The sequence below is a fragment of the Physeter macrocephalus genome, chromosome 12 (assembly GCF_002837175.3).
Source record: "Physeter macrocephalus isolate SW-GA chromosome 12, ASM283717v5, whole genome shotgun sequence".
Lineage (NCBI taxonomy): Eukaryota > Metazoa > Chordata > Mammalia > Artiodactyla > Physeteridae > Physeter > Physeter macrocephalus.
Genome location: NC_041225.1, coordinates 81574907 through 81588670, shown reverse-complemented (window position 1 = coordinate 81588670; position 13764 = coordinate 81574907).

The window sequence follows — 13764 nt, the reverse complement described above, 5'->3', positions numbered from 1 at the left end:
TTATTATGTAGGTTGTTTGAGATATTATGTAATTGCGTTGTCCATGGTAAAAAAGAAATTGAAAGACATAGAGTCAAAAGTTTACAATTTGTGTTCTGTGTTTATTTTTTTTAATTGAACCTTTAATTTATTGGCAGAATTCTAAAAGCATCTGGTATGGGCCACAGAAAAAAAGCAAGTAAGTTGATTTTCAACCAGGATGAACTCGTACACTCTTTAATACTTGAAGCAAATCATCCTCCACAAAGTTGAACTAAATCTGAATTGGAATTCACACAATGGTTGAATGAAAGGTGAGCTTTGGGGATACTTTTCACCGCTTGGTTGAGCATAAAATCATGTGGCAAAGACTGTTGGCAGTTTTTTCCTCTTTCTGGCAAGGGGATAGACTACATTTTCCAGCCTATCTTTCCTTTACAAGTGGTCATGTGACTGAGTTCTAACCAACAGAACGTGAGCAAGAGTGTTCAGTGCTGTGGCAAGGCCTGGCCCATAAAAACCTGTATGTAGTCATCTGTGTCCTTTCCCTTCATTTGGCCAGATATTGGTACCCAGGGTAAATGTGTAAGGATGTACTGAAGATGGCACAGCCTCCATCAGTCTGAGTCCTTGCAAAACTATAGGGAACAGGCCTGTTTGCCTGCTAAATGAAGAAGAAATGAAATTTTTGTTCTCTAAGCCATTATATTTGGCAGGGGATGGTGGGACAGGGGGCATTGATTTTGCAGGTTAGCATGTCTTAATCAATGCAAGCAGTATCTAACATTCTGCCCTACTTCCCACACCAGAAAAACTAACATATAATATTCTTCAGTGTGAAAGCTAAGGCAGACAGGTGCTGAATGAAAACAACTACAAAATTTAAAATGCCAACAATGAGATTTCATCAACATATGTCTAGGAAAACCATGTTTCTAAACAGGGATCATATTCCCTATGTCTTTTTGACTCCTGACAGGTGAAAAAGATGTTGACTGGATAGTAGGTACTTAGAAAGTACTGAATGAATGAATAAATAGGTGAAGGGATTAGAAGACTTGAGCCATGTCAGGAGACATAGGTTTTACAAATATTCTTCTATGACATGACCGTGGATTTAAATATGAGCATCAGCTTCTCTCCTGTGAAATTACAGGGTTGAACTAAATGTTTCCAAGGTGGGAATTCTGAGCCCCATTTCTATTTTTTTTTTAATTTGTTTGTTTTATTGCGGCATCATTGATTTACAATATCATGTGTTTCAGGTGCACAACATAGATGATTCACAATTATTAAAGGTTATAACCTGTTTATAGTTATTGTAAAATATTGACTATATTCCCTGTGCTGTACAATATATCCTGTAACTTATTTACTCATTTATTTAATATTTACGTATTTTATTTCTCTTAACATCTTTATTGGAATATAATTGCTTTACAATGGTAAGTTAGTTTCTGCTGTATAACAAAGTGAATCAGCTATATGTATACATATATCCCCTTATCCCCTCCTTCTTGCATCTCCCTCCCACCCTCCCTATCCCACCCCTCTAGGTGGTCGTAAAGCACGGAGCTGATCTCCCTGTGTTATGTGGCTGTTTCCCACTAGCTATCTATTTTACATTTGGTAGTGTATATATGTCAATGCCACTCTCTCACTTCGTCCCAGCTTACCCTTCCCCCTCCCCGTGTCTCCAATCTATTCTCTATATCTGCGTCTTTATTCCTGTCCTGCCCCTAGGTTCTTCAGAACCATTTTTTTTTATATTCCATATATATGCATTAGCATACAACATTTGTTTTTCTGAGCCCCATTTCTAAGAGTAACTGGTCCTTTCCAGTAATTAAAAAAAAAAAAAAACCAACATAAAAGTTCCAAGGTTACCAACTGTGAGAATAGAGTTGTACAGGTCTGGGGAGGCTTCCAGCCTAAGTACCTACAAAAAAAAAACATGAAAAGAGGCTAGTAAATCTACAAGGGGTCCTAAAGTGTACATGGTCTGAATGCCCTCACATCACAGATAAATACAAATTAGGCCCCTGGAGGTTATGTCACAGAGCCACTCTTCCCAGCCAAGGCTAGAATTTTGGTTTCCTAACTTGCAACCCAGGGTACTTTCTTCAGATTCTCAGTTAGTCTTATCATATCTTGCCTATGCTTAGCTTTATCCAGGCTTAAAATTACATCTAATCCATGTAACAAGAATAGGATGCTGTATTTTATTTTTTATTTGGTTGGTTGGTTAAAAATATATTGTGTTATCAAGACCTCATCACACCTTTTTCTTCTATCAATTCTGCAATAGGCCTCTAAATCGGTGCCACTTATTTTCTCTTTTAGTATGCATACTGAAATAACCATAGTTATTATAATAACTATGTTATTATAAATAACCATAGTTATCTCAAAATCTTTTGTAACTTTCCAGTCTGTCATTCTTCCTAGTTGACAGGAGTGTTTTTATAAATAACCATAGTTATCTCAAAATCTTTTGTAACTTTCCAGTCTGTCATTCTTCCCAGTTGACAGGAGTGTTTTGGTCTTTGCCCCAAAATGCACTATTTTGTAAGCCTGCCTGTACAAAACTTCACCAACCCAACCTCCAAATCCTGACATACAAATTTACTATAATTACCTGGTTAGTGTGGCATTAGCCAGCAAAGCAGGAAATCTGAAAGAAACATTACTGTGAGAGCTAAATGCTAGAGTTTGTTATGTCAAAGAGGAATGATATCAGCTAAGATGGAATGAAGGATGCTGAAGGAACTCATAAATGAAATCAGAAATTCTAATTGAGGGAGTTGACACAGAAGGTAAAAAGAAGAAATGTAGCTAAGCCTTTAGCCCATTCATTTATTCATTGAACACTCGCTAAGTAATGAAACATGTCAGGCCCAGGAAAAATAAAGGAGGTACATAGAAGAATAAAATACAGCCTGTACCCAAGAAGATCACTACTTAAGGGGGAAAAGTAAATAGAGTTGCTACTAAAATGAATTTAGTCCACTACTCACGTACGCATACATGGCCACCTGGCTCAGCTCTCCTTGGAAGGCTTGGCAGAGTGGGTAAGGTGAACATTCTTTCTGTTTTCTCCTGGGCAGTCCAAGTGTATGCCTGTTGTCCTCCATAGTGGCTGCACCAATTTACAGTATGAAGGTTCCTTAAAAAAGTAAAAACAGAGCCACCATATGATCCAGCAATCCCACTCCTGGGCATATACCCAGAGAAAACCATAATTCGAAAAGATACATCCACCCCTATGTTCATTGCAGCACTATTTACAACTGCCAGGGCATAGAAGCAACCTAAATGTCCATCAATGGAGGAATGGATAAAGAAGATGTGGTGTGTATATATATATATATATATATATATATATATATATATACACAATGGAATATGACTCAGCCATAAAAAAGAATGAAATAATGTCATTTGCAGCAACAAGGATGAACCTAGAAGACTGTCATACTGAGTGAAGTAAGTCACACAGAGAAAGACAAATATCGTATGATATCCCTTAAATGTGGAATCTAAAAATATGGTACAAATGGACTTATTTACAAAACAGAAATAGAATCTCAGATATAGAAAACAAACTTGTGGTTACCAGAGCGGAAGCAGGGGAGAGATAAATTGGGAGATTGGGATTGACATACACACTACTATGTACAGAACAGATAACTAATAAGGACCTACTGTATAGCCCAGGAAGCTCTATTCTATACTCCGCAATGGCCTATATGGGAAAAGAATCTAAAAAAGAGTGGGTATATGGATATGTATAACTGATTCACTTTGCTGTACACCTGAAACTAACATTGTAAATCAACTATACTCCAATAAAAATTTTTTTTAAAAGTATGTGCCTGTTGTCTTGGTATAATTATTAATGGTGCCTCCTTTCACTTCAAAATTGTCCTGCTTTGGATGATAAATTATGTGGCAATATTACTTCCATGTTATATGACAAAGGAAACTGCCATAGATCTTTGGAGCCAAGAAAGGCTATGAATTCTATGTATTAGGGAACTTGGGGAAATGTTATTCAGAAGAAGGGATGTGTGAACTGAAAAACAGCTCATCTAAACTGGATGAAAACAAGGACAATAAACAGACCACAGTGCTTCTCCAGTTTGACCTGAGTAAATACTGAGACTTTTGTAGACTTCCTTTTAAAAAAAAAAAAATAGTCTTGATTTGTAAGAGAAGTTTTAGGTTCACAGCAAAATTGAGACAAGTGCAAAGAGATCCCACATACCCCCTGCCCCTCCCCCAACAAGCACAACCTCTTCCACTGTCATCTTCCCCCACTCAGAGCCGTACATGTTAAGGAATGATGAACCTACACTGGCACATCATTATCAGTCAAGGACAGGCTTAGTCCTTGCCCTTTAAGAGTTTAACGTCTAGCGTGGGAGACAGCCATTAAAAGAAGCAACTGCGCAAATAATTTAATAAGAAGGTGTGGATTGCCTGGCACATGGCAGATGTTCCAAACATTTATTCTGCTAGTATACATTGAGAAGAGTTGCCAGACTTAACCAATAAAAATAATGAGTGATATTTTACATTAGGATTTACATTAGTTCATTTACCTTAGTGTTCACTCTTGGTGTTATATATTCTATGGGTTTTGGCAAATGTACAATGACATGTATCCACCATCATAGTATCATACAGAATAGTTTCACTGCCCTAAAAATCCTCTGTGTTCCACCTAACCCCAGGCAATCATTGATTGTTTTACTGTTTCCATAGTTTGCCTTTTCCAGAGTGTCATAGAGTTGGAATCATAGTATATAGCCTTTTCAGATTGGCTTCTTTCACATAGTGATACACGTTTAATGTTCCTCCATGTCTTTTCGTGGCTTGATAGCTCATTTCTTTTTAGCAGTCTAGATGTCTAGATGCATCATTGTTTATTTATCCATTCACCTACTGAGGGACTCTTGATTGCTTACAAGTTTTGACAATTATACATAAAGCTGCAATAAACATCTGTGTGCAAGTTTTTGTGTGGGCATAAACTCATTTGTGTGGACATTACTCATTTTAGTAAATACCCAGGAGCATGATTGAAGGGTCATATGGTAAGAGTATTAAGTTTTCTAAGAAACTGCCACGCTGCCTTCCAAAGTGACTGTACCATTTTCATTCCCACCAATAATGGAGAGTTCTTGTTCTCCATACTCACCACCATTTGGTGGTATCACTGTTTTGGATTTTGGCCATTCTAATAGGTGTATAGTGGTATCTCATTGTTGTTTTAATCTATAATTCCCTAATTACATATGATGTTGAGCATCTTTTCATATGCTTATTTGCCATCTTTATATCTCCTTTAATGAGGTAACAGTTCGTGTCTTTTGCCCATTTTTTTAATCAGGTTGTTCATTTTCTTACTGGTGAGTTTTAAGACTTCTTTCTATGTATTCAATAACAGTCCTTCATTCAGTATGTCTAATGCAAATATCTTCTCCCAGTCTGTGGCTTATCTTCTCATTCTCCTGACAGTGTCTTTGCAGAGCAGAAGATTTTAACTGTAATGAAGTCTAGGTTATCAATTATTCCTTTCATGGATATTTCCTTTGTATTTAAAACTCATCATTATATTTATGGTCATCTAGGTTTTCTCTTATGGTATCTTCTAGTTTTATAGATTTACATTTCAGTCTATAACTCAATTTGAGTTAATTTTTGTAAATGATGTGAAGTCTATGTGTAAATTCATATTTTTGCATGTGAATGTTCAGTTCTTTTTATTGAAAAGGCTGTTTTCTCTGTTGTATTACTTTTGCTCCTTTATCAAAAAGGAGTGGACTATATTTATGTGGATTTTTTCTGGACTCTATTCTAGTCTATTGATCTATTTGTCAGTTTTTATGGCAGTCATACACTGTCTTGATTACTGTAGCTTAAAAGTAAGTCTTGAAACCAGGTATCGTCAGTTCTCTACTTTATTCTTTTGCCTTTAATATTGAATTGGCTATTCTGGGTCTTTTGCCTCTGTATATAAACTTTAGAATCAGATTGTCAATATCCACTAAATAACTTGCTAGGATTTTGATTGGGATGTGTTGAATCAATAGAGCAAATTATAAACCATATTTAGTCTTCCTATTCATAAACATGGAATAGTTCTCCATTTATTTAGTTCTTGTTTAATTTCTCTTATTAGAGTTTTGTAGTTTTCCTCGTATACATCTTGTACATGTTTTTTTATGTTTATTCTTAAGTATTTATTTTTAGGTGCTAATGTAAATGTATTGTGTTTTAAATTTTAAATTCTACTCATTACTACTGATATATAGGAAAGTGATTGAATTTTGTATATTAACCTTGTATCCTGCAACCTTGCTATAATTGCTTATTAGTTTGTTCTTTCAAATACTGTACATAGACAATCATGTCATTTGAAAAAAAGACAGTTTTATTTCTTCTTCCCAGTCTGTATATCTCTTATTTCCTTTTTTTCTTATTGCATTAGCTAGGACTTCCAGCACAATGTTAAAAAGAAGTGGGGAGAGGGAACATCCTTGCCTTATTCATGATTTTAGCAGGAACGTTTCTAGTTTCTTCCCTATTAAGTATGATATAAGCTGTAGGTATTTTTGTAGATGTTCTTTATTGAGCTGAGGGGTTTCCCATCTATTTCTCATTTGTGAGTGTTTTTATCTTCACAGGGTATTAAATTTTGTCAAATGTTTTTTATACATTCATTGATATGATTATGTGATTTTTCATCTTTAGCCTGTAGATGTGATGCATTACATTAACTGATTTTCAAATGTTGAACTAGCTTTACATACCTGAGATAAATCCTACTTGGTTATGGTGTATAATTATTTTATGCATTGTTACAGTTGATTCGTTAATATTTTGTTGAGGATCTTTGCCTATGTGTTCATGTGAGATCTTGGTCTGTAGGTTTCTTTTCTTATAATGTCTTTGTCTGGTTTGGTATTAGGGTAATGCTGGCCTCATAGAATGAATTAAGAAGTATTCCCTCTACTTCTATCTTTTGAAAATGAAAAAAGAATTGGTATCATTTCTTCTTAAATTTTTGGTAGTATCCACCAGTGAACCCATGTGGGCCTGGTGTTTTCTAATTTGGAAGGTTATTAATTGTTGATTGAATTTCTGTAATAAGGAAGGCACAATCACGTAAAGGATAGTTATGTCTTCTTGGAGAATTGACTCCTTTACCATTATGTAATGCCCCTTTTTATCCCTGACAATTTTCCTTACTGTGAAGTCTACTCTATCTGAAATTAATATGGCTGTGTCAGCTTTAATTCAATCAGTATTAGCATGGTAGGTTTTCTCCATCCATTTATTTTCAATCTGTATGTGTCTCTATATTTAAAGTGGATTTCTGATAGACAACATATAGTTTGGTCTTGTTTCTGATCCATTCTGGCAATCTCCAGTTTTAATATTTTGATCCATTTTGAAAATCTTTTAGACCGTGATGTTTAAAGTGATTATGGATATAGTTGGGTTAATACCTACAATATTTGTTATTGTTTTCATTGTTTTTCTTCTTGATTCTAATTTTTGTCTTCCACCCTTTTCCTGTCTTCTGTGGTTTTAACTGAGCATCTTATATGATTGCATTTTCTCTCCTTTCTTGAAATATCAGTTATACTTTGTTTTATTACTTTTTTAAGTGGTTGCCTAAAGTTTGCCATATATATTTACAATTAATCCATGTTCACTTTCAAACAACACTATGACACTTCATAGGTAGTGTAAGTACATTAATATAACAAAACTATAACTAATTCTTCCCTCCTGTCTCTTGTATTATTGCTGTCATTCACTTCATGTATACATAATCTATAACCATTAAATACAATGTTGTTACTATTATTTTGAACAAACTGTTACCTGTTAGACCAATGAAGAGTAAGAAAAAAATTTATTCTACCTTCACTTATTCTTTCTTTAATTCTATTCCTTTCTTATGTAGATCTGAGTTTCTGACCTAATCATTTTCCTTCTCTCTGAAGAACTTTTAACGTTTCTTGAAAAGCAGCTCTTCTGGCAACAAAGTCCCTCAATTTCTGTTTGTCTGAGAAAGTCTTTATTTCTCTTTCACTTCTGAGGAATAATTTTTCAGGTTACAGAATTCTAGGTTCATGGAGCTTTTTTTCTCAGCACTTTAAGTGCTACTCTCTTCTCGCCTTCATGATTTCTGAGGAAAAGTTGGATATAATTATTATCTTTGCTACTGTATAGGTAAGCTGTTTTTGTACCTCTCGTTTCCTTCAGGATTTTTTTCTTTATCTTTGATTTTCACAATTTTGCATATAATATGTGTATGTGTAGGTTTTTTGTGTGTTATTGTTGTTGTTGTTGCTGTCTTTGACATTTATCCTGCTTGGTGTTCTCTGGGCTTCTGGGATCTCTGGTCTGGTGAATGACATCAATTTGGGGGAAATTTTCAGTCATTATTATTTCACATATTGCTTCTGTTCCTCTCTCTCTTTCTTCTTCCAGCATTCCCATTATATATATATAATGTATATATGTATATGCCCCTTTTTATCCCTGACATATATATATATATATACACACACACACACATACATGTATGTATGTTACACCTTTTGTAATTGTCTTACAGTTCTCTGATATTTTGTTCTATATATTCCAGTCTTTTTTCTCTTTGATTTTCAGTTCTGAAAGTTTTATTGACATATCTTCAGGCTCAGAAATTTTTCTTCACCCATGTCTGTTCTACTAATGAGCCCAACAAAGGCATTTTTCATTTCTATTACAATGTTTTAATCTCCAGGATTTTTTTTTATTCTTTTAGAATTCCCATCTCTCTGCTTACATTACCTATCTGTTCTTGCATATTGTTTACCTTTTCCATTAGACCCCTAGCATTTAAATTATAATTGTTTTAAATACATGATCTGATAATTTCAACATCCCAGCCATATCTGGGTCTGGTTATGATCTTTGCTCTATCTCTTCAAACTGGATTTTTTGCCTTTTAGTGAGCCTTGTAGTAGTTTTTAGAATAGTGGACATGATGTATGGGTTAAAAAGAACTGCAATAAATAGGTCTTTAATAATTCAGTGGTAAGGTGTGGTAGGAGGGAAAGCATTCTATAGTCCTATAAATGGATGTCAGTTTTTTAGTAAGCTTATTTCTCTGGGCTGTGAACTTCAAAATTGAAGTGCTTCTTAGTTTTTTGTTTGGGGGTATTTTTGTTTGTTTGTTTGTCTTTAACCCCCTTCATGGTACAGGATGGCTAGAGCTGGCTGGAGTTGGGTTTTTCCTTCCCCCAGGCAGGCTAGGTTCTGATAATACCCATAGTGAGGGAAGACTCTCTTAAGAAGAACAGCTCTGGTATATATTTCAAAATGGTTACTTTTTTTCTCTCTCTCTGCCAGAAGCCCAAGGGGATTTTTTTTTCTCTGACCTTCACGGTGAGAACCTGGTTGAGCTCCTGAAGGTAAAACTCACAAAAGCGTGAGGGCCACTCAATGACTGAGTCCCCTGGAATTTTGACCTCTTAGACTTGTCCACACTTAGCCTCAGCAATTCATCAACCGCAGTTTAGTTTTCTTATCCCAGTACTGATTCCCACAGAATTTTCTGCTCCTAAGTTTCTGCTCCTCTAAGTTGTGGTTCTCTGTATCCACCAATTTTAGGAGCAGAAGTTGGCCCTGTGACCTCACTTCTAAGAAAGATCTAAGAAGAGTTGTTGAGGGTCTTCCTGGTGGCACGGTGGTTAAGAATCCACCTGCCAATGCAGGGGACATGGGTTTGAGCCCTGGTCCAGGAAGATCCCACATGCCACGGAGCGTCTAAGCCCATGCACCACAACTACTGAGCCTGCGCTCTAGAGCCCCTGTGCTACAACTACTGAAGCCCACACGCCTAGAGCCTGTGCTCTGCAACAAGAGAAGCCACTGCAATGAGAAGCCCCACGCACCGCAATGAAGAGTAGCCCCCACTCACCACAACTAGAGAAAGCCCGCGTGCAGCAACGAGGACCCAACACAGCCAAAAAAAAACAAATAAATAAAATAAAATAGAAAAAGAAGAGTTGTTGATTTTTCAGTTTGTTCAACTTTTTACCTGTTGTTAGGATGGAGTAATGACTTCTAAGCCCCTTACATACGAGATAGGGAGCTTGCTTTTTAACAAAATTACCATCGTGGTCAAATAGAGAGAGTATTGTATGAGTAGCCAGAGCTTGAGACCTGAGTTCAAAACCCAACATCCCCTCTTGTTTGTTATAACCTGTGGGAAATTTACTCCACCTGTCTGACTCCAGCTTCCTCTTCTATAAAAAAGGGGTATTGATACGTTGTTTTCAGCTTATATATATATATAAAATATATATTTTTGTTCAGTTCAGAATCTGGTGAGTCATAAGTCTTCAATAATTGTTAGTTCCTTTCCCTTTTCCTCTTATAAGTTGCCATAATAAATCACTTAATCTCTCTGAGGTTACTTCTTCATCTTTCAGATGGGGATAATGATGGCTAAGCTTACCAACTCACAGGACTGTTTTAATAATCAAAGAGCCAATGTATGTCATCATATTTATTAAAAAAGAGGATAAGTTATTAAACAAAGACAAGGCAAGAATATTAGCACCATAATAATAATTATTATTATCATTACAAATACTCAAGGCTGAGCCTGACTCACCTGTCTTTATGAAATTTAACACAAAATCATAGAAGTCTTACATGACGATCCAGCCTGAGTTATTTTCCAAACCATTTACTTGCTTTAACGTTCTTTTTCCTGCAATAAGCAAAGCTCTTCGTCTCCAAGCATTTATAAGAATTGTCAAACGAGTGTCTGATAACCTCTCCTGAATTTCATAAGCCTGTGCAATAAAGGGCTGCAAACAAAAGGCTACAGTTCTCCCCCTACCCCCGCCCCAAGGTAGAGTTGTTTAATCTTATGTTCACAGATGCCAGTATTTTGCCCACCCTCTAGTTCCTGCCAATGAGGATAGCTTTGAGTAATTAAATGTGTAAACTATCAAGACCAAAAGCATCACTGAGCATTCTAAGCGCTGCACAGCTGGAAGGCACAAAGAGACCTCAGAAGTTGTTCTGGGTCCTTCTCCACCACCCTCAATTTATGGGTATTCCCCCCAAGGCTTCCCATTTTCCAGGATATCCCATTCAATATTTTCACCCTGCCGGGCTTAAGGGATTGACCAGATGTTCCCAATACTGTAAGATCTAAAGAAATAGTTATCTTGTCCCATTACTCAAGAACTTCCATACAATATTCTCCTGCAACACATTCCCTTAGGGCTTCCAAATTAGGTCTTTGTCCAGCGTGTTAAACCTAAAGGCCAACAAAACAACCAACAAAGGTGGTCGCCGTCCCTGCATCCTTTTCTGCTACTTCAAGTGAAAGACTGCTGCACTGTCAACAGATACTAAGCATCTTGCCTAATTATTTGTCACTGAACTGTTACTGTTGGTATGTCTTTCTTAAAAAAAAAAAAAAAGAAAGAAAGAAAAGAAGAAGAGAGAAAAAGAAAGAAAGAAATCTCTTCTTGCTGGATCTTGCCTAGTCAGCAGTTTTCTTTATAGCATTGTTCATTGCCATCCTCGCATTAATCCTGCACACTGTAATGTCTCCCCAGGATGAGGTTTCCCTTCCTCTCCACATAGTTTGCTTTTCACTGTAGCTGCTGAGCAGCATAAATCAATACAATGCACACCATAAACACCACAAGTGCTAACCCTGCCAATTGGCTCTCTTTAATTGGTTTCAGCTAAAAACCTGTAAACCTATTTGAAGTGAAAAGGCAGACAAATCAAAGGCAAGATGGATGACCTGAAACCCTTGCTGGGCCAAGGGTTGCGAGCTCCAACATGGTATTTTTCATCTCTGTCATGGGTTTTTTCCATTTCTCTCTGGATCCTTTCTACTTCCCAGGTATTATGCATCAGCAGCCTCCACATTTATAAGTATGGAAAGGAAAGCATAAATATACTCCAGAGACTGGATGGTGCATTCTAGGGATTGCGTTAGTGGAGAAAGCAACTTGAATAGAATAAATATTCCCCACAATTAGCGTTATAGTGACAATTTTTCATAGTTACCCTCTTTATAAGTAAACTCAAGACGTGATGAATTCTCCCTCAAATGTCACAGACAAATGACAGATTTGCTGGACATTTTTATCACCAGGCTGACTTTTAAAAACCTATGGCTTCGTTTGTTTCAAAATGCATTTACTTTTCGATTTGCATTGCTGCAGGGAGAGCCCATGGTTCAGCTATTTGTCCATTTGTTTATCCACAGTGACAACAGTGCCTGGGGTACTGCTCAGTTTCCAAAAGCCTATCATTCTCCTGAGGCTGAGGAGATTGGATGAAGCAATTTTACCTGAGGGGTTCCAGGTCGAAGGCCTCTGGGAATGGCCTCTTCACTAAACTGGTCCTGAGTTGGTGACAATCCACTTGCTTCCCCTGGCCTGAGGTGAATCCTCTAGTCAAGCAAATTACCTAGTCCATGATCAAAGCCACTGAGCCAGGGACCCTTTTCTAGAAGGTTCCAAATCTTGTCAAGCATGCAGTGGTATTTGAAAAGGAGAGCTCATGTGTTCAACAAATGATCATTTAAAATGTGTGTTAAAGCAGCCACAGAGAAAGCCCCTGGGTAGAAACATACCAAGATTGACACTCATAGAGGGCTTGTCAAACAGTAAGATATGTACGTGCATACACACACGCACAACACTGGAGAAAAGGAGCTTTCACTGGGCATGTTGCACAAGCAGGACCTTTTCTTAGGCAGTTGCCACATCTAAATTAGCATTTCAATAACACAATCGTTTCATCACACTCTTGAAACCACTTTTATCTTCCATTTTATTTAAACAGGGCAGCAGCCAAATTTTATGAGAGGCTAGATGCGAAGGCAGCCCCAAACTTGATGCATAAATCTTCCACCCAATTCAGGGAGTACAAATGTAGTCATCTGGCATGTTCATTCAGATCTTTCTTTAGTTATTTTATGGTTCTCATTAGCAGCCCTCAAAATGCTCCGGGCACAGTTTTCTGGGTTCACTGTGAGGCTGAATTTCTAGTCACACCCTCAGGATAAGGCTGAGGGTATAAGGTCTCTCCCACCCAGAGTTTACATACATGTAGAAGGAACATCCCTAATAGGGTATTTTTAAACCAAACCAGCCATCAGGACTTGCCCTTTGATCAAAGACTCAGAATAGGATGCTCAGAACATCTCATTACAACATGTGCAGGTCAAGGTCAAGTTTTTTTGAAGCACAAAGCCCATTGTTCTTGCTCTGGATTGAAATCAAGAGTATCTCTCTCCCTGAGTTTTCGCTTCCTGTGATGGCACACCCCCTCTTCCTTTACCTCTCTCCTTAGGTGACACGGGCACAACTTCATTTATTGGAGGCAATAAGTTTCCCCATTTTACTGTGACTTCAAGAAGCTGTTTCAAAGCCAATGAATCACAGAAGACTCCATAATACTGGCGTGCTCTTAATTGTAAAGTTTTTCCCAACCTATGTGGTTGCTATTATGTAGAGGAGGTTGGGGGAAAATGAGGAAGCAGTTGGGTGTGTGCTACCTAGCAATAAACAGTTGAAAAGAGTTAGAAAACACTTTCTTTGTAGCCTGCATTACAAGTTTACTGGGAATGAAAAATATCACCTCCTCAGCCCTGTTTCTGTGAGTTGAGCTGTTTAAAGTACACTGAAAGGAGTCAGGGGTTTTCCACAGATGAGCCCACCTGGATGGTCAGAG